Genomic DNA, 23,558 nt, shown 5'->3' with positions numbered 1-23,558 from the left:
TGTTCTATCTTCAAAAAAAGAAAAGTTAAAGAAGAATTTGATTGAGGTGTTTAAGACTGTAAAGTGAATTGATACTGTTAAAGCATTATCTTTTTTTTTCATATTTAACAGTGAGAATAGTAGGACTAGGCAGGGTGGGAGTCATCTTTGGCTAAGGCAGTTTCATTTTTCTAACAGGGTGGTTGGCATTTGCAATGGGTTGCCTTTTGATGTTGTAAAGGTAATAAATTTAAGCAAGTTTAAGAAAAAGCTTGATAAGTATATGAATGATACGGGCTGGTTTTAAAACTTTTCAAAAAACTATTTAACTTAGTGTAGAGTATAGATCAACTGAGAGGAACCAATAGATCCCATGTTGTCCCAAAACATTATGCTATGTTATAGTGGTACTGTAGGCAGAGACATTGGAACTGGGAATACTGGAGTGCCTAACACTCCCACTTTTACATATTTGACTTATACAACAATGGTAACTTATATTATTATATTGATTTTCTTCAGGATGTGCCTATAGACTCCCTTAGATTAAGCTGCCTCTAAATGTAAAATCCACATGTCTAGCCAAGTATCCATACGTTGTAACCTCTTCTTATACCACTGACTGTAGACACAGAATGCATGACACCTTTTACAGTATACATGAAACTCTGATATATTTTTTTTCATATACCAGTTTTCTGGATATGAGAATTTTTACATTATATATATATTCAATAACAATTTTACTTTTTTTGTGTCACAAGAACAAGTCACAATGCTAATATTTTCTAAAGAAGAATATTACTTTTACAAAACATTACCTGCAAAATAGCTCTCTTATAACTGCATTATTGACTGTTTGATGTGGTCTAGTTGTGAAGTATGCATGCAAGTGCATGTTACTGGAATATATAACAGATTGTCATCATAAGTTTATTTTGATATCTAGGTGTGTTTTAGTTTGATGCATCTGACGTATATTGTTGGATGGGTATTGTGCAAGTCCTGCCTGTTCTCCAAATTTATAGAAGATTCTTGAGAGTAAAAATCAACAATATTTGTTTCACAAAAACTCTAGCATTTTTTTACCATTGTTGAATTTTCCCTTAAACTGTATAAACCAACATGCCATATTTTATTATTATTGGTCAGCTATAGTCAATATAGTATAGATACAGAACTTGACCAAGAATGTTTATAGATTTTGAACATTACAAACCATGCAGCTTTGGATGTCATTATTTCTACGAGGATATTAGATATCTTTCATGGTAAAAACTCAGCTTATAAGAGTGTGAGGCTAGCCAAGAAAAGACAGTGGTAGCTTATGCAAGGTGTAACAATATCAACTTGAGATTAATTTACTCATTGTGGACCTGGACAATCAATAAAACATTCAGTTCTAGACCAGATAGAAGACTCATTATAGTTGTTTGTAAAACTCTTACATATAAGCCAATATTTGTAATAACCGTTATTGTAAATTGTATATTTGTGTTACGAAAGAAAATAGTGTGTATCAATCTTGTTGGCAAATATCATAAATTTGACACATATTAAAATTCCATTAACTTCTAAATTAAATTAAAATTCCTGGCTACTTGAAATTTTAATACGTGGTATGTATAACAAGGAGGAAGATGTCAAGACTGTACCTGACCCTCCCAGGTACACCCAAAGTACCTCAGTACATATAATTAGAAACAGCAAACATAATTACTCAGCAACTCATTCCAGATTAATTATAGTATGTAACAAAGAGTAGTGTACAATAAAACTTCCTCATATTATATTAGCTATGGCTGCAGGTACTGTTAGTTTGAAAATTAAATTTTTATGTTCATAATTTCTTAAATTTTGTAAGCCAAAATTATATTAAACTTATAGTACTTCATACAGGTAAGGCACAGATATATACAATAAAGCTATATGTATATAACTGAGCATAGACCTTTATGTATAAAGAAAATACAGTTAGCCAAAATAGAAATTTGTAAAATTATTAAACACTAATAAAATGAAGTATCTGATTTGTTGTCAGAAATATAACATAAAATTAGGTTCTTAAAGTTCTTTAAGTATTTCAAGTAACTTTTTTCAAATTTGTAGAAGAACTAAATGTCCATATTCAAGAGTATATGAGCAAGATATTTGAGAGACATCCATACCTACAATGAAATGTCCAAAAATAAAAAGCATGACTACATGTATAAAATTACATCTACACTACCATATATTACTCCATTAGCCTGAATTTACCTACAAGTTTATATTTTTTATAGATATTAAAAAAATGTGAAGAAAAAATTGGAACAATTGTTCAAAGAAAATAATATTAAGTAACTGAGTTTACCAACTCAAAGTAACTGGGTAAAAAGTATTGGTATAATTGATTACAAGGCATAATTCTATAATTAGGACCACTAATACAGGATACAGTTAAACACTGCACAGGCTGAAAAACAAAGTATACATGACAAAAACTGTCTTTGTATTTGTCATTTGTTTAACCTTTTAACTCATGTGCATGAAGTAACAAAAATATTTAAAATCTGATCAAAAACACAAAAAATTCCAGTTAATTGTTAAGCAATTTAGTTTCATTTGACTTTTTGTTAACCTGAAGATGATCTCTAAGAAGGTCAAACATTGTTCTCTGCTTTATTAGTGAAAGTGTTAATACCCATACCAGCCATTCTGAGATACATTTTAATTTCAAGCAAGTTTTTTCATAACGATTAATCATTAAATTATAATCTCATTACTACAATTTTTATACTCTTGATAATCTAGCTATTACTGCACACTTATATTTTTATAAAGGCTAATATAAATTATAATATTATCTTAAAATGTTAAAAAATGTAAGTACAGGTTCCTCTTTTTCTTACTTTTAGGGTAGAGTCAAACATTAATTATTAAAAGTAATTTATAAATGGTATAAAATTTGAAAGTACTCTAAGAGATTAAATGCCAAATAACTGTACAGTTAAAAAAAGACCAGAAATTAATTATTGTATTTGAAGTAGGAACTTAAAAATCCCAGTTGAAATATATAATATTTCTTAGAAATGGTTTTGCAAAAGTTTTTTTTTTTATCATTAACAAGTGAATGGAAAAATCCCAAGTAAGAAATTTGGTTTGTTTTGAATTTTGCACAAAATTACATGAGGGCTATCTGCACTAGCCATTCCTAGAGGGAAGGCAGCTAAATATTCACCACCCACCATCAACTCTTAGGCTATCCTTCAACCAATGAATAGTGGGATTGACCATCACATTATAACACCCCCACAGCTGAAATGGTGAGCATGTTTGGTGTGATGGGAATTTGAACTTGCAACCCTCAGATTACGAGTTGAGTGGCTTAGCCAACTGGCCATGCCGGGCCTCAAACAAAAGGAAACTGCCCAGTACATACACACTATTTCAGAAATAAATATATATGTATAGCACCCATATCTGCTTTCATTTATATAAATATTTGGCAAAACTCCTACTTATTTCTTAAAATATTCCAAATCAAAATTGATATACCTTACACTAAAGCACAAAACTGAAAATTATATAAAAATTATTGAGACATACTACAACCTTACTGAAAAGTAAAAAAATAAAAAATGCCCTATTTTCCTCTCAAATTTAACATCTTTACATGCAGGTCACAGGAAATTCTGGTCTATGTACAATATACATCTTTATAATGTACTAAGCTAATTAACCTTCTCACCTACTTATATTGCATTTTAAGAGAATTTTTTAAAATCAGAAACAATGTCAGAGTAAGGAAAACATGTAATGTATTAGGTTGAGGAATAATTTGTGAGCGTGTTTAAATAATTTCATTCAGGCATTACATGCAAGACTATACAATACTTCACTGTATGAACACATTACACCCAAAACATTTATTATGATACTTTATTTCATATAATACCTAGGTATATAGTATGCATTGTTTTAAATGAAATTGCAAGAAATTAAATGCGAAAAGCAGATGGTGTCGAAAATGCTCGATTTTGTCCACTTGACATTTCATTTAATGAGCTGAAAATGAAAGCAAATATTAAAGACATATGAAAATCAAACACACCATCTATTAGAGCAAAAAATTATCTACCAAATGACATGAAATATTTTGCGAAAGCGTTTCATTTATGAATATATTTTTTTAACTTGAAAAAACGCTCACGAATTATTCCTCAACCCAATATAATTGGAAGTAGACAACCTTGCAGGGTGTTTTATCTGACCTGGTCTAACAGTAAACCAACAGTAAGTAACTCTGTGTCATTAATGAGTGTATGTGCATGTGATTAATTGTTTTATTGTAACAGAACAAACAACAATGTAATTTGTAAATATTTCTAATATCAAATTTAATTTATTAAACTGTGATGAATAATTTGTTGCCCTGACTGTATAAATGCATGTGATATTATGTCTCCCAGTTTCTGACATCTTAGTTTTATTCATAATTCTTTCTTCTATTTCAGGCTCGGAAAACTGTACATAGATATATATAATATTAATGTCACCCTATGTTTTAAATGTAAAATACATGGTACTACGGTGTTTTAAAAACATAAAATTCTATTAATTGATATAGGCTGAATATAACATTAATAAACAGGCTGCATTATAGCACCTATATGACAATAATAACCTTATTATTTATTTATCTATTGATACTGGATACTTGTGAGTTAAAAATGGAGAAAGATGTAAAATAAAAGTAGTTATTTAAACTATGTTGTTAGGAAAATGTTGTAATTAAATATTACCTTATATATGACATCAGTATATTTTCTTTACTAGCTTGAAGTAATGGCCTGAAGCAGTATAGATAATAAAAACTGATACAGACAACCATGTACTCACTTTTAAACAACTCACAGATCCAAATACATTAGATAGTATGCAAGAAGATAACTTGAGTCTTCACTCAGCCAAGAGAAAGAGTAAAGAAAAGCAGCCAAAGCTTAAAAGACCCTGTACAATACATTGTCTTACATGGATGTTTCAATGCATGAACCATGCTCCTCACCTATGATTCTTGCTTTAGCTTGCAAGTGATTTCCATTCAACCCTACTGCTAGTAACATTTTATAAAAAAACGTGTATCACTAAATCTAATCATTTGGCTTAAAGGAGATTTGCAAGGTTTAAATAAAGTTTGTTTGTTTGTTTTTTATAGCAAAGCCACATGAGGCTATCTGCTTAGCCCACTGAGGGGAATCGAACCCCTGATGTTAGCATTGTAAATCTGGAGACATACCTCTGTACTAGCAATGAGCCTTTAAATAAAGAACAATAAGGTTTTTGGACAATCAATTTCCTTTGTCTAACACCTTTAACATATTATTAAATGGTTTCTGCCAATGAAATACCAAAATATAACATTTCCTTTTTTGGTTAAGACTAAAGCTAAAAGTAGGTAATGTATCATAAGTCTGAAATGATCATATTATACTAATATATTACAGTAATATAATTTGTAAATTACTTACCCACTAAACAACCAAACTGAACATTTAATAAAAAGTAAAAAATACACTAAATCCCTAGCTAGATGTAATTATATTATTGGTTTAGAAACCAATAATGACTGCTGCAGAACTTAATTAAAAACAACAAAAGATCAGCAAACCTGATCAGTCCCTCCAAATAATTCACAAACAAATTGCAACATAACCTGTAATTAGGTTCCAGTTAACTTGAAAAGTTCACTCAGCCAATCAAAAACAGTGTACCCATACACAGCTCATCTTAAATAAAAATGTTACAGCGTTCAAAATTGTTGCTCAAAACACTTCCTTATATACATAGCAAGAGAAATATTCATGTGCTTCAGTTAACTGAAAGGGTTGAGAAAGTTTTGACTTGTAATTTCAGGTGCACAAGAACATTTTACATTGTCAGCCAAAGAACAAATAGACCTGAGAGGAAGCATGACCAATCTTATCCAGAATATTTACAGATATTGATAAAATATCAATTACTGGAGAACAAAACACTGAAATAATGTCATTTAGAGGTGGATCAAGTTAATAAAACTACAGCGTCTCTTATACTTCACTAACAGTATTCCACCAAAAAACTAAAAGCAGGAAGACTCACGTCAGTATCGCAATACAGGATGCTTTACCAAAAGGTCTGAAGCAGACAGTTCTATCTCTAGATCCAAAAGGCAAATATTTTGGTGATTATGAAAATCAAAAACTTCTGGAAATTGTAGGTATACTGAGCGGTGGAGCAAAAATTAATTTGCAACCTTAATGCTGTTCCATATTCTTAAAATACCTATAATAATGGAGATTAATTCTGATGCATAAACACTTAAACAGCCAATGTATTGTAGTGTTGAAAAGTGCTAGTTATATTCTGTGGTCTAATACCAAAGTTTGAAATTGTGTGAAAAAGCATGCTGTGTTATACTGGGGGATAAAGACTTAGATACGAGCTCTGAATGAATATCTGAAGATTTTAGTAATGTGAAATTGTAATGAATGACTAAGATCTATCTCTCGAAATGTTTTGGTTTAAAAGGTATAAGGATTATTGCGATATTATATTTCATAATGGTCTCTAATTAGACCACATATTACGAGCTAACACGAATATACAATATGCACTAAATCCACCTACACGTGCTTCACAATAATATAAACATTCTTACGCGTACCGTAAATAAACTCATAGCGCCGAAGAGATTTGTTGGACTAAATTTATGCCACTGTAAGTTAACTGTTATACCAAATAACCAGCATTTGTTTTAAATAAATCATTATCACACGGTGGTGGAGGGTTGTAACTGTACTACACAGTGCGAGATGTAACCTGTCCATCTACTTTTTCTAATATAGTTTGTGCGATTATTGAATAATTCGAAGTACTTACCTTCCGATTTCCTCAAAAACATCAAACTGTTTGTCAAATGACGACTCTTCGGAAGCAACTTGGACCATAATTAATTAAAGATTTTTAATTAAGCCGGCATCCCTGTATAATTTTATAGTCATTTAACAAACAATAAATCTTGCTATAGTATATGATATATCTACGTCCACGTACACTGTACAGTTAACCCATGCTTCGCTCCACACGTGTAGGACCCTGAACGCGTAGAACTTCAAGTAACATTAGTAAACCATTTCTCGCATTTATCCGCTCTGAGCGATTAGTGACGTCATAACGTCATGTTCTGACATCATAGTAGTACGTTTACCTCGAGCTAAGTTATAACATAGAAGTTTCGGTCCGTTTCAGGATGAAGCTATGCTGCAGTCTCCGAGCGCTCATGGTTATCATTCAAGCTTCAAGTTCTTCATAGAACTTAGACCTCAAACCAAAATTCCTACTATGAATGTGTGTGCGTGCGTATATAGAAGTATTTAAAAGTAAATGATCATAATATATATATATATTTCTCCACAAGTGGGTTTTCTCGACATCACTGATTATTATAATATCTGTTATTAAAGCCAGAGCTTATTTTGTACTACACAGTCAAACTAAAAGTCTCATGAGAAATTGCAAGTTATCATTTTTTTAAGAATTTAGTTAAATCGATAAGCTAGAAGTATTTTCACTTTAATTAAAAAAAGCGTTTTTCAATACTCAACCATTCTAATAAACGCTATATCAATAATGTATTTTCTTGAAAATTTTTATTTTTATTTAGAATTGTATAGATATTACACTTAGTAATCAAATGGTTATTTACTGTAATGAAAAGTTAAGATCTTGGTATGGTAGGTAGGTTTGGTTTGTTTGAATTTTGCACAAAGATACACGAGAGCTATCTACGTTAGCCGTTCCTAATTTAGCAGTGCAAGACTATAAGGAAAGGCAGCTAGTCATCACCACTCACTGCCAACTCTTGGGCTACTCTTCTACCAACGAATAATGGGATTGACAGTCAGATTATAACGCCCGCTCCCCATGGTTGAAAGGACGAGCATGTTTAGTGTGACGGGGATTCGAATCTTCAACCCTCAAATTACGAGTCTACTGCCTTTTAACCACCTGGCCATGCCGAGTCCAGTAGGTAGGTAAGTATATATTATAAGTAGTTCTGGTTTAATGGCGCAAAGTACCAGAGCTATCTGCAACAAATATGTCAATAAGTACAATATATACAATTTAGATGCATGCTTACAAAAAATTATATGAAGGTTGAGACTTCTGTTTAGTACTTTACGATTCTAAATACTTTTACGATCGACGCAAATAATGAAAATTAAGAACATGCTATTACAGTGAAATGTTTAACACAGTCAGATTTGATTGGGTATCAACCGTATTATGGCAAGAATTTCCAGATCTAATGATGAAGTATCTGCCCTGTAATGGATATGTATCTTGTATAAACAATACAATGAAATGAAATTAAAATAATTAAACAACGTCACTCGTAAAATTAGATTTCTTCTGTACGCTTGCTTTTTCTATTTGGCCTATATATTGTTTTAATCATCATTAGAAGTAAATATTGGGTCGTGAAAAAACGTATTTATAAACTTAATATATGAGAAACAATTCAGCTGAGGTTCGTCAGTTTCCATATGGTCAATATGTGATATGTTTCAAGTAAAATAGTGGGCATATATTTTATGAAAAAAGCTATTTACCCAAAGAAAGGTATACATTTTCAGTTTCCCGTGAAAGACTATCTGCTATGTAAATGTTACGATGTCACAGATAATATTAATTAAAGATATATGAATTTACAAAAAGTGAATATAGTGTCTGTAAAAACAACTATGTAAAAGCAAATAAAAGTTTTAAATATTTAAAGAATAGTGTTATTATGTAATAAAGGTTTTCAAATTGATATATATATATATATACCAACATTTAATATCTAAAGGTATATATTTTCTAAGACATAAATAAATTCGCTCAACTTGCACATCTTTAACTTGCTGACGAGGCTGCGTCTGAAACATTAAAGTATACACCCTCGTGCAAATTAATTGAAACAAGACAGAAAATTACGATTTTTTAAATTTTTTTGCGTTTTATTCCTGAGAATCCAGAAATTACTCACAAATTAATACATGATATGACCGCCTTTATTTTTCAGAAGATCATTAATCCGCTTTGGCATCGAGTTCACGAGTTAACTGAAATCTTTACTAATTTTTGGATCGTGGTATCACACCTCAATTATGGCCTCAATTAGCTTATCTTTCGTAGTACAGTCTTTTCCCCGAAGTCTTTCTTTACAAATCACCCAAAGATTTTCAATAGGGTTTAAGTTTGGAGAGTTTCCAGACCAATCCAGTACCTTTATTCGCGTTATAGTCATAAAATTATTCACAAGTTTCGATGTGTGGCACGGAGACAGATCTTGCTGAAAAATGCCAGATCCATCTGGAAATCTCTTTTTCAATTCTGGAACGACTCTTCTCTGCAAAACTTCAATGTACTGTGATCCTCGCATCATACCTTCTACGATATGTAAGGCTCCGATGCCATATTAGCTGAAAAAGCCCCAAAACATCTTCTTCAAGGGATGTTTTACGAACTGACTAATGTGAGATTCTTGAAGTTTCTCACCTGGAGATCTGCGAATATGCAGACTTTGACCCTGTACGAAGAAATGAGTCTCGTCACTGAATAACACCTTCCTCCACTGTTCTCGCGTCCAGTTCTTGTATTTCAGACCCCATTGATACCGTTTTTTCTTCATTGAGTTGGTAAGAAGTTGTTTTTTGACTGGTCTCCTTGCCCTTCTAACGCAATTTTGAATGACGTAATGTTTCTGAAAATGTCGTCATATATCCCAAAAATAGATCGACCATACTGCAAAAAACAGCTAATGATGCCGTCTGTGTGAAAAAAAAATGATTATTAAAGGAAATCAGCGGGTTCAGCGAACCTACACCAGCCGCTATGCTGAAAATATTGTAAATTTCGCACAAAGCTACTCGAGGGCTATCTGTGTTAGCCGTCCCTAACTTAGCAGTGTAAGACTAGAGGGAAGGAAGCTAATCATCACTACCCACCGCCAACTCTTGGGCTACTCTTTTTACCAATGAATAGTGGAATTGATCGTCACATTATAACGCCCCCACGGCTGAAAGGGCAAGCATGTTTGGCGCCACGGGGATGCGACCCCCGACCTTCGGATTACGATTCGCACGCCTTAACACGCTTGGCCATGCCGGGTCCTGTAAAAAGGCCATTTGTTTCAATTAATTTGCACAAGGGTGTATACTGCACGGGTGGAAGTAACCAACGTTCTTTCGGCAACAACCAAAGTGTTGAGGGAAGTATAAGTTATGTCAAAACTCCTTCAGAAAAAGGGCAAGATTTTATAGTCAGGTGGTCGTGGAAAGGAGAAGTGATTTGAAACAGGGGTAATTTGTGTTACAAAACAGTTACACGTAAATATCTTGATTACACATATTATGAAATATGAAGCATTAATATATATATATATGCATACTGTAAACTGTTATTTTTATTTAAACAAATGTGTTAATTATGCACACAACAATCTTTTAAAAAAGTATCTTAAACCAGTTTATTTGGTTTGAAATGAAAACAATGTAACATAATAATTGTGACAAAAGATGCTAATTTAATACAGAAGTAAAGTTGAATAATATTGTTTGTTATTAGACACAAAGGGCTATCTGTGCTCTGTTCACCACGGGTATCGAAATCCGGTTTCTGGTAGTGTAAGTCCGCAGACATACACTGTGCCACTGGGAGGTTGAAGAAGTATGTTTTGTACTTGAATTATGATTATATCTATGAATGTTTCATCATCAAAATATTATAAAACATTTAGTAAACCATACAACAGATGAGGCGCCATTTAAAGCCATCCAATTTCGAAAGTGATGTCACATAAAGGTTATAGCAGTTCGTGCAATGTCACAGCATCGTAAATTCTTGAACGAAATCCTCGACTTATTTCGTTGTCTGTAAACAACAGTTGTCATTTTCTTCTTTATAAGCTATCTTGTAAATAGTTATTGCTCATTTAAATTGTGGAGAGCCCCTATTATGTTGAGCTAATTATTTGTTATATATATATTACAAAAAGTTAGCTGTATGCATATTAAGTAATAAAAGAAACATTTAATACTAAATTTATTACAATTGAGAGTACAATTTAACAACAGTTCAACGTGTTTCATAATTTCTCTAATTGATTAGATTATTTTTTTCTAGCTTTGGCTGCTTTTGCGAATTGTGACATGTTCCCCCAGGATATCTACATCATTAGAGAGAATGGTCAAAGTTACCATTCTTTTCTGCCTCATAGTAGAATGACGACCATTCTTAATCAGCTTAATATTTAAAAAAAGACGCTTGTCATACACTTGCCAGTCAACTACCATCAATAATAATCAACTATGCGTTGTCAATGTTCAATTTTGATTCAAATTGTAGAAAATATAAAAAAAGGTTAATTTAAAAATGGTTTCATGTGACTTGCTGCCATTCTTTAAAAAAATAGTATATTGTTCGTGGTAAAAGTTTGTTAATTTATTATAACATATACTTTGAGTTTTGTCCGAGATTCCTGGTGTGGATGGTTTTGGGACATGGGCCCCAAGTTTTCCATTGTTAATCAGGCACTGGTTCATTTACATCGTTAAACAGTAGTCAAGAATAAATCTAAACAACAGTTGAATAAATATTAAAACTTAAACAGTCAAAATAAAGAAGTAGTATTTCATGCCAGGTCGGCCCGGCATGGCCAAGCGTGTTAAGGCGTGCAACTCGTAATCTGAGGATCGCGGGTTCGCATCTCCGTCGTGCCAAACATGCTCGTACTTTCAGCCGTGGGGACGTTATAATGTGACGATCAATCCCACTATTCGTTGGTAAAAAGAGTAGCCGAAGAGTTGGCGGTGATGATTAGCTCCCTTCCGTCTGGTCTTACACTACTAAATTAGGGACGGCTAGGACAGATAGCTCTCGAGTAGCTTTGTGCGAAATTCAAAAAACAAGCAAACATGTCAGGTCAGTCAAATACGAGTATTTAAAAATCTGAATCTATGACATTTGTTTTATCATATTTCATGTGTATTGCTTAAGCTACACATTGTACTGAATGTTTCAACTAAAGATGTGTTTAGCGCACTCATAAGAAACATTTATTTAATATTAATACAAGTGATGCCATATAATAATACGTAATAAACCCGTACTTTTAATGTTAGTGTTAGGTATTCTTTAATATTGTACAGTAAAATATGTAGTGTTGTTGTTGTTGTTGTTTTTTTGTCAAAACAAATCATAAATAAAGGTATTTTCATCCAAACAACTTATGAGTAGTACGAAAGAAACAAACATTTTAAAACACTGCTACATAAAATATGTTAATGCTGTATTTAATATTTATGTGACTTGATATCTCTAACCAACTTTGGGGCTATGTGTGAGTGTAACTGTTGATCAGTGCAACTTTGGTAAAATACGTTTATTAAATATGATTAACTTGAGAAAATTTAGAAAAGCGAGATGTTAGAGACCTGTTTTATAAGGAAAAGTAAATTTGTTGATGTTAAATTAAGCACAAAGCTACACAAAAGGCTAGCTGTGCACTGCCTACCTTGGGTATGGAAACCCGGTTTTTAACTTTGTAAGTTCGCAATCGTCCCGCTGTGCCACTGGGTGGGAAAGTAACTTTAACTCTAAATTCATCATATATATTTTTTGTTGGTATTGATACGAAATAAAAAAACTGTTCTGGATAGAGACTGTCGTTAAAAGTTAGCGAAAGCTATACAATTTTGAAATAGTGTAAATGTTAGACAAAATCAAAACAACACACAAATAATGTTCAAATAGATAAAGAGAAAAAAATATGGTTTGTAAAGCGTCATCTATTGGTTTAGAATACAAATGTTTCTATAATAATTTACAAGCGCCATCTGTCATATATTTTGAAATCAACTTGACTTACATTAGTGTAGTTGTGTGGTTTAATGCGAGCTTTCCACTTTTGTTTGTTCTCTTTTTCCATTTGGCAAACATTCCCATTTATTGTTATTGAGGCATCCATTTGTTTGATGGAAACTGAAGAATAATTATATTTGTTTAATTAGTAACAACAACGTTTCAAGATGTTATCGTTCTATTATTTCCCACTCTACCACACATCAAAATACATTAAAAAAAAACAACAACTAACTCATTGTAAAGTTTTAAGTTTAGAAAATAAAACCTACAAACATATAAACAGAAAGAAGAGCATGAAGGTATATTACAAGCATATGAACTATGAGGTTCAAGAGACAAGTTATGCAGTGTTTATACCCAGTTCTAACTTTTCGGGGTGCTTGAGTCAAATATACACTTCCATACTTCTTTATTATTTTATATAAAGTTCTTCGATTTGGCTTATATATATATAACACTATTTTTTATTGGTTTGTCATTTTATGTTTTGTTATTCATTCGTTTTATTTACAGTCATATTGATTCCAGTCACTAGAGAGTTACTTCAAGAAGTTTACCATTTCGAAGGTACGATAAATTTTTCTTTTATCTTAATTTTGTCTAAGGAAAAAAAGAGATAACGTTTTGTATAGTTGGTTTTATTTTAACAGTAGGTAAATTCAAAGACAAATTGTAATTTATTACGTTATTACACACGTTGTTATGACTGTGTCAAATCTACAAGTTTTCTTGAACAGTAACCTGTGAATTATATTTCATAATGCTCCACTGAGTAGTTTTTATAAGAAGTATAGTATTACGAAGAAAGTACCGTTGAAAATTTCTCTAAAGCGATATTTTACGGAAACCACCTACAAGGTGTACGATCATACTTTTTTTTTCAAAAACGTATGGATAATCGTTTTTATTATAATTTTTTTCATGGCGGATTAAAACTAATTAGGTTAAAAAATCAAACAAGCTATGATGTGTTTTAAACCTTTTTAATTCCGATCATTGAAATTCATTATTCTGCAGCTTTAACATTATTGTAAAGTAGCATTTCTATAGTGTGTAAATTAACTTTAGAGCCTTTAATTTAGAAAATTGAATCTCTTTAAGGTTGTGATTTTATAAACGTATAATGTGACGGTCAATCCCACTATTCGTTGGTAAAAGAGTAGCCCAAGAGTTGGCGGTGGGTGGTGATGACTAGCTGCCTTCCCTCTAGTCTTACACTGCTAAATTAGGGTCGGCTAACACAGATAGCCCTCGAGTAGCTTTGTGCGAAATTCCAAAACAAACAAACAAACAAACAAACAAACAAACGATTTCATAAAGCATTAAATTGTCAACAGATGGCGGAGATAACTAGTTGAATAATTTATATTTATATACGATCATATACGATCGAAATTTCATTTTTCATTGGAAAATTATTAAGTATAAACAGAAATTATTGATAAATATTTATGTTATTGTTTAATTAATGAATAATTTAACGTGTTTTTAACACACTAACTTTTTAAAATCTTGTGTCTTTAACTTTATGGACAAGCCAGTTATAAAATTCAGGTCGGTAAATTTGTTTATAGCTAAGTACAATGTTACACGATGGGCCATCTGTGCTGCTTCTACCACAAGTATCGAAACCTCAATTTTTAGTGTTATAAGTCCGCGAACTACACCACCGGAGGGCTGAAAAAAAAAGAATGAATGTACAATATGTATCTTAAATTACTATTGGTTTTTACATATCAAATGAATCAAAGGTCAAACCTAGTTCTACACGTTTTGTTAGTACGACTCAGTGATTAGCATCTCGGACTGTGGATCCGCGGCTCCATGGCTCGCATCTCGTTACTCACAAATAGAAATATCTCTCTCCACACAGAAAGGCTGTGGGTGCGTTATGAGAATAATGGTAAAATCTCACGAGTTGGTGGTGTTGATGTTTACTAGCTGCATTCATCCTAGTCTATTGTTTCAAAATGAGGAACAGCCAGCGCAGATACCTTTCGAGTAGCTTTTGGTGAAATTCAATAAAACAAACAAACACAAACTCCATTCTTGATGACGAGACATCTACTTGAAATAAAAATGTATCTCAGAACGGCTGGTATGGGTATTAACACTTTTATTGATAAGGAAAGAACAACGTTTTGACCTTCCTAGGTCATCTTCTTAACCTGAAGATTAAGATTAAGATTATATCTTCTAACATGAAGATGACCTAGGAAGGTCGAAACGTTGTTCTTTCCTTATCAATAAACGTGTTAATACCCATACCAGCCGTTCTGAGATACAAATACATACCCAGCACTTAACATGCTGCGCTGTAAACGTGAGGTTTTATATTACTCACATAGTCACAAAAAATAATAAAAAACATACTCCGTATTTTAGAGCCATGGATAAATAATTGCATTTCTTTTAGCTTATTAGTTTAAAACTAGGGAAAGCCAGAGCAGATAGTCGTCGTGTAGCTTTGTGCGAATTTCAAAAAAATAAAATACGCTTTTTTCTTATTATATAGTTTCTACGTACTTTAAATAACTTAGAGTGATATTTTTGTAATTTTTTTTTCCTTTTTGATTATGTATTCAAAGGTTTCTAGTACTAGGAATTACTGTTGTTGGTCTCGAAATCGATATAGAGAACACCATTCTGAAGGTCTCATTCTCGGGTCTTAATGTTTTAATAATCTTGAAAACGAGAGGGACTAAATTTAAGCATATTATCGATATTTAGACCTACTCAGGTTTATTAAGTGCCAACTATCGTTTTATCGATATTTAGACCTACTCAGGTTTATTAAGTGCTAACTATCGTTTTATCGATATTTAGACCTACTCAGGTTTATTAATTGCTAACTATCGTTTTATCGATATTTAGACCTACTCAGGTTTATTAAGTGCTAACTATCGTTTTATCGATATTTAGACCTACTCAGGTTTATTAATTGCTAACTATCGTTTTATCGATATTTAGACCTACTCAGGTTTATTAAGTGCTAACTATCGTTTTATCGATATTTAGACCTACTCAGGTTTATTAAGTGCTAACTATCGTTTTATCGATATTTAGACCTACTCAGGTTTATTAATTGCTAACTATCGATTTGGCAGAAGTTCATAGAAAGCTCGGTTTTGCGTCAAAAATGCTTTACTAGTAAAACTCCTTCGTATTTGGTACTACACATTTGAAGTGACCTGTATATCGCCCTCATTATTTCTGTTACGTCATCAACGTTAATCCACAGTTATAATATGCGCTATTAAAAATAATAATTGCTACTATATATTGCATTACGCATTGCTTGCTATAAGTTTGTATGAAATTCATTTGGTTGGGTGTTTTATGGCACAAAGCAGCTAGGCTATCTGCACCAGTTTCATTTGGTATACGTAGTATTTACATTAAACGTGAGCGATATCTCTGCTATTCAACACGTCTGACAAATCTGCTGTAATCCTGTTGACTTTAACGATCGTAAAGAATTTACTGATGTCATAAACTGTTAAAAACAACAAGAGTTTATCTTTTTCTTACGTTTTATTTGCTGACCTTCATTATATTTTTATTCATTTATTATTATTTTCACTTTTTTGTTACTAGGAGGAGACGTTAAAATAAGGATTTTGTTGTGTGGTTAACGTGCAAAAGGTTTGCGGTTAACATGTTAATGAAGTTTGTTTGAGTTCATTTTCCTTCTTCTTGCTTTATTTTTCATTGTGTAATATATTATAAGGTCTACCTGGCTTCAATCTCTAAGGTCGCAATCTTCAACATTGAGATCTCGACTACGACACTGATAGAAACTTCGAGACCTAAATATATCTTCGTTTACAGTGAGCATCAGCCAACTGGGTGGTTGATTACGAAGGTTGATATATTTTTATCACTCGAAGTTTCAGGTACGTACGTAATGCTAAAGGCAGGGGCTTACGTACATTGGTAGCATTAAAATTTGAAGATACATTTTTCTTTGACATAAAATATTAATCTGTTCCTTGTGTTCCAACAAGGCCTGGTATGGCCAGATAGTTAGGGCGCTCAACTCGTCATTTGAGGGTCGCGAGTTCGAATCCCTGTCACACCAAACCTGCTAACTATTTTAGCTGTAGGGGCGTTATAAAGTGACAGTCACTCCCACTATTCCTTGGTAAAAGAGTAGCCTAAGCGTTGGCAATGGGTGATGATGACTAGTTGCTTTTCCTCCAGTCTTACACTGCTAAATTAGGGACAGCTAACGCAGATAGCCCTCGTGTAGCTTTTAAAATAAACAAACAATTATGTTCCAACAAAATTTAGAAAAAAATGCCAGTGGTGGATTGTTTGTTTGTTTTTAATTTCGCGCAAAGCTAAACGAGGGCTATCTGCGTTAGCTGTCCCTAATTTAACAGTGTAAGGGTAGAAGGAAGGTAGTTAGTCCTCACCACCCACTGCGAATTCTTGAACTACTCTTTTACCAACGAATCGCGGGATTGACCGTCACATTATAATGCCCCCACGGTTGAAAGGGCAAGCATGTTTGGTGTGACGAAGATTCGAACTTGGGGATCTCGGATTACGAGTCGAGCGCCTTAACCACCTGACCTTGCCAGGCCACTAGTAATGGAAATCTAATATTTTTATAATATTATATGTAAACTGTATAGTTAATTTCTATAGATCATGTGTGCAAAAAAAACAAAACCCGCACCAGAAGGCATAATTTTAAAGTTTTCTTTGCAGTGGGTAATAGTCACCTCTCTTATCTTTCACTCGTAAGCAACTGTGTATGTGTTTTTCTTATAGCAAAGCCACATCGGGCTAGCTGCTTTGTTTACCGAGAGGAATCGAATCTCTGATTTTAGCGTTGTAAATCCGAAGACTTACACTGTTCCAGCAAGGTACGTAAGCAACTGAAAACTACGCCAAACTCTCTGTTGTAATGTCTGTACATAAATATATGCGTATTACTACAGGTAGAATTTATTTGCAAGAAGGAAGGAACACGAACGAAAGTATGTTAGCGGAAAAAACTGATGGTGAACACTAATGACGAGAAATAATTATGTTTGCATTGTGGTGAATTTTAGTTTCTTTAAAATAAATCCGATAGTGTTGATTAAATTTATCACACCTTCATCTTTTGTTGATAATACACAATAACAATGAAAGCTTTGTAATGTAACTTAATAGAGAGTGATTTGCTTATGTGTTTTCTTATAGCAAAGCTACATAGGACTATCTTCTAAACTAACCGAGAGGGATCAAACCGCTGATGTTAACGTTGCAAATCCGTAGACATACCGCTGTACTAGCGGGTGCCGTTTTGTTTTGAACTTCTTTTATTCACGAAGCATAACACTCACGTTGAAAGAAATAAGCAGATCAATATATTTCTTGTTTAACATGAAGATCTTTCAGCACTTTGAGCTATCTATAAAAAACAAAGCACGTGCACGTAAGATATAACAAAACACGTGCACGTAAGATATAAATTGACTCTCATTCAATTACCAAGTTCAAAGAAAAGTGCGAGTATTCCAGGAGGTAAGGTAGGCGTGCTTTAATGAACTAGTATGGGAAGAAAAACAATTAGATATATTGGAAATAATCCTAAATGCAACTGATCTAAAACATCTGATAGTTTTCAAAATTTTGGGACACCTGCAAGTACGTCAGCCTTAGTCAGGTAAGGCATATATAATGTGTATTGCAAATACATAAATACATGAGTATAGTAAACAAACAACAACATTTTTTTAATTTTAATTTCACCAATGTTATATGACCTTTTCTTTAATTTTATGTTCACCGATGTTATGCGACATTGAAGGAAATGTTAAACTTTTGTTATTATTTGTCATTGTAACACGAATACGCTTTTAGATGTTTTTGGATTTTACAAATAATAACAATAAGCTTTGACTAAAACGCATGAAATTATTGTGAAGAGAAAAGCAGTAGACGTTGAACTGTTCAAAACTGACGTCACTAGAACTTGGATATTTTATAATATGTCGACGAAAACTCGAGGGAAAACTAAAATAAACGTGATAGAATTTATCTATCTATCTATGTATATAAATGTTAATCCGTTGCTGATTAATACAAATAATTATTAGCGTGTTATGACATCTGAATTCAACGTTGCACCGTCCTTTATTAATTATGATGAGTCATGGAGTAATTGTGAAAGACTAGGGAGAAGGAATATGTTTTATCTATATTATATCAATTATTAATAGAATTGTGTACTAGGTGGTTAAGGCGCTAGACTTGTAATCTGCGAGTCGCGGTTAGAATCTCTGTCACACCAAATAAAGTCGCTCTCTCAGCCGCTGGAGCGTTACAATGTGACGATCAATCCCACTGTTCGTTAGTAAAAGAGTAGCCCACGAGTTAGCGGTGTGTGGTGATGAATAGCTGCTTTCCCTCTATTCTTAAACTATTAAAGTAGGGACGGCTAGCGCAGATAGCCCTCGTGTAGCTTTGCGCGAAATTCAAAACAAACAGTCAAGGTTGTAGTGATCATTAAGGATTTAGCTCGCATTAAATAACAAATTAAACTGTGCAAAGACTTTTGTTGACCAGTGAGAAATATATTTTAAAGGTTCAAGGACTCGATTTCAGTAATAGACATATCCTCTCCCGAATTAGAGGTTTTTCGGAAAACTGTTAATGTAACTTTTTTTCAAAATCGTTAGGCATAATACGGTAACGGTTTATGTAAATTATCTTCTACATATTACACCAATAATGTCATCTTAATTTGAGCTAGACCAATTTTGATCTTCTACAATTTGAGCTGGTGAACTTCTGTTTGCTAAAAATAATCTGTTCACTGAGCAAGAAAAAGATCCATAGATCTCTTCACTATATAAATACGCACTCCCAAAACAAAAGGTGAACTGGAGAAAGTTCCAAATGGTCATATTTTTAAAAAAATGGTGTGCTCACGAGGAAGTGAGAGCCATTGGATGTGATAGCTTCAAAAGGCTGAGCTGTAGTTTATCAAATAACTCTTCCGAAATCATATTGTTCTGAAATATTAAAAATTGCCCATGAACGCCCCATGGGGTTTCATTTGCGTGTCAACAAGATATGCGATAAAGTTATGAGACATTACTTTTGGACAAAAATTAGGCAAAATATTTTTCAGTTTTCTAGAACTTCTCATACCTATCAATTGGTTGCAAAACCTAACAGAAAATTCGTGTTTCTTCTTTCAAACCTATTTCAAATTTCAAAGAATTCTTCAGTCATGTGAAAGTTAACGGTGTCGTGAATTATCCAACTCCTATCAAAAAAAAAAAAAAACTCTGATGAGATTTTTAAGAATGGCTGGTTATTACAGGAAGTTTTGTAAACATTTTATTGGCATCACTGTACTATGAACAAACATACTGAATACAAACAAAAAGTTTAGGTGGCCTGAAAAATGTAAATCTGTTTATCAAAGGGTTCGTTTATTTGTTTTTTGAATTTCGCGCAAAGCTACTTCTCGAAAGGTCAAATTTTTTGTGCACTTACCCTATATCGATGGCACGTGACTTTGATACGCTTTTCACATTAACTGTTGATGCTAGGAATTATGGTGCTGGTGCTTTTGTATTACAATAAGGAGTGCTGAACACCCTGTTTTATGTTTTTCTAAAAATTAATTGTAACTAAAAGATGTTGTTGTTGTTATTTTTAAGCACAAAGCTACAAAAAGGGCTGGCTGTGCTCTACTTATCACGGGTATCGAAACCTGATTTATAGCAGTATAAGTCCGCAGACATACCGCTTCGCCATTGGGAGCGTCATCAAAACGATTATTCTTCTGTGGAAATGAAATATTGCCTTTAGCGTTAGCTTTAAAACATTTCAATGTGTATGTATCTATGTCACAAAAATCTGTTGCTGTTTACACTGATCATAATCCGTTATTGTTTTTGAACCAGTTTTTAACTGTATCCATTCAGGTCGTGTGAGACGACAAAAATCGCTTGCTCCTACTAATTTAAGTGGTTGGTGGTCCAAGATTAGTCGTACAATTGATAGTAAATTTGCTAAATTTCAGTTTTCAGAGGAAGCAGTTCCTCATCACCACTCTTTTGCGAGAAGACTCCTGGAAGAAGATAGCATAAGATCTCTGTGAACGACGTTACCTTATAGTAACGTATGATTATATTAGTCATTTAAAATGTGTTCATTATGCAAATTAGTACTTTTGTGGCTTACTGTCGCTTAAACAACAGGTTTGCTCGGTGGGAAATTTCCAGACTTTCTAATTTCTGATAATAGAACACTGTTTAACATTTATGGTTTTAAAGAGTTTATCAAATAATATAAGTTTGGCTACAATTCGTCTACTTCTTTACTTTAATAGGGAAGCTAAGGCAGGAATTAAAGTTGTAAAACGCAATAAAAAGAAAAAAACACAAAAAGATGAAGTCGTTCTTACCATTTTATTCAGTTACGATTTTTAAACCAGTAAAGATTATAATATTTATAAACTTACATATAACCTTTCCTACTCTCTAATCTGATTTAAGTCTTTGCATATAAGTCTGAAGCATATATGAATATACAGTTACTCTAAAGCTAAAGCTGCTTGCAAGAATTCGTTCGATACCCGTCACTGTGCTGATGAAATGAGCGATTAAAAGTAATGGTTAATTAGCAAGTATTCCTATTGTATCGATCTCTTCATAACAGGCATTTATATTATTAGATGGATCTAATCTTTACACACTAGTTATCACTCGTTTGAGTGGAATAATAAAGTTTTAGTTTGAACTGAAAACTATGTCGAATAAGGTTTTTTTGTATTCTCTAATAAACAGACTTATTAGTTAAGTTTGGACAGTTTACTCTACCTCTTTGAGTTTAAACTTTATTTTTTTATGTAATTCGTGTTTTGTTATTAGCTCACCACTATGCGCGCTCTGTTCATCGCATGAAATCGAACCATAGCATTGTGGGTTTGCAAACTTACCGCTTACCCTTCAAGTGATTTTCTTTTTTGATTATCGTTTTGAAAAATTATACCGGTATAAAACGTAACGATTTTTCGGCTACTATTCGACAAACGTGACAAATATCAGTTAAAAAATAAGCTTGTCTATTATTCATTTTCTTTGTTATTCTGTTTCTAAATTTATTTTTAATAGTTTTTACGTATTTTGAATGATTTGATATAAATTCATCTAAACAGTACTGACATCTCCTCATCTCGTTTATCACAGATAACAAAACGCTTAATCTAGGTAGATCTGTGAACAATTACCACACTCATGATGGATTTCTCGCTTTTGCTCCTGACAAGTCATAAATCGGGGCTTAATAACCGTGGATACTGGGAATATAAAATAATGTTTGATAATATTGTTCAGTGTATCACTCACTATTAGTAAACGACGGTTGAAGGAAATGTAAGAATGGATGTTCTTAAACGATTTCAAATGTCACGGAAACTCATGAATCATGAAAACATGTTGCACTATAAGATCATGCTATGTTAAAGTAATGTGTAAACAATAATCTATGTATCACATAAAAGTATAAACGGTGTGATTCAAACAACTTCCCAATACATGATATTACAGAAAAGTATGAGTTGTTATATTTATTTGCAAACTGCTATAGGAAAGGTTTTGATAAATACACATACATTTCGAAGTTACTTAAAGTTAAAGCTCGAACAAATAAAACAGTGAAATACGTCATATCCTTCCTTAAGATTTGCACTAAATGGGTTTAATAAAATCGGTTACAAACCATTTCAGTTCCGTATAAACGTATCTTTCTTATCGTATTAAAACATTAAGAACATTTATTATCTAAATATCAATATGCAATTAAAAACATTTTAAATATTTTATGTATTTGTAACTAACTCAAAATATGACCTATAATTGCATGAAGAAATATCAGAATGGCTTATTTTTTTAACATTTCCTATATGAATATTTAACAGGGAGTGATAAGAAAATGTATTTAACAAATAACTATAACCCGATATGTGTATAATTACTGCGCTAGTAATTGTTACGAAAGGTTACAACATTAATGAATCGCCCTAGTTAAATTTCAAAGAACGTTTTTGATCTACAGTTCTTTCAAACAAGAATTTAATTCGGTTTCTATACTGTATAGTAGCCGAAACATGTCCCTCTTTTCATTTAATAGATAGTTGCAGTCCATTAAAGTTTTCAAACCTACCATATCATTTCTGCCTCAAGTTCCAAAGAAGAATATAATCGATTAAGACTAATTAACAGGAATTTATTAGTATCCTTTCTGATATGATTCACATGCTTTATGAGCTACTAGTTTTGATGGACTATATTATAAAGAGTAAATTTGGATTTCATTATTACATTCAATTTATTATGTAAGTTAACAATGCAATATTTACATTTTTTACTTTAAATCTTTCCTTTGTTTCATATTTTCTTATTCATTTTATTATAATAACAAATGAGACTCTTCTATCTGCTTACTTTAATCTTATTCATATATATATATATATTAATTCAATTAAGTTATTAAACCTGAAGAACAGTTTTCTAATATTTGGTATACAGCGTCGCAAATCAAGACATACGGCTACCAGAAAAAATAGAGACGCACAGCACACAGTGTATTATTTACAGGAACCAATGAGTTGCGATCGTCAATAATCTATAACT

At 32.5% G+C, this 23,558-nt stretch overlaps 1 pseudogene across 1 annotated transcript in view; it reads right to left on the bottom strand.

Moving 5' to 3' along the window:
- Positions 1-7,115, bottom strand: part of LOC143249120 (death-associated protein kinase 1-like) — a 159,731-nt pseudogene extending 152,616 nt beyond the window's left edge. The window contains exon 1 of the transcript XR_013027563.1: positions 6,880-7,115. The product of XR_013027563.1 is annotated as a death-associated protein kinase 1-like (transcript). The remainder of the gene's footprint in view (positions 1-6,879) is intronic.
- Positions 7,116-23,558: the final 16,443 nt, after the last annotated feature.

Source organism: Tachypleus tridentatus, chromosome 4 (assembly GCF_004210375.1).
Source record: "Tachypleus tridentatus isolate NWPU-2018 chromosome 4, ASM421037v1, whole genome shotgun sequence".
Classification (NCBI taxonomy): Eukaryota; Metazoa; Arthropoda; class Merostomata; order Xiphosura; family Limulidae; genus Tachypleus; species Tachypleus tridentatus.
The sequence above is the reverse complement of the archived record's forward strand: the minus strand, read 5'-3'. Positions and strand labels throughout refer to the sequence as shown.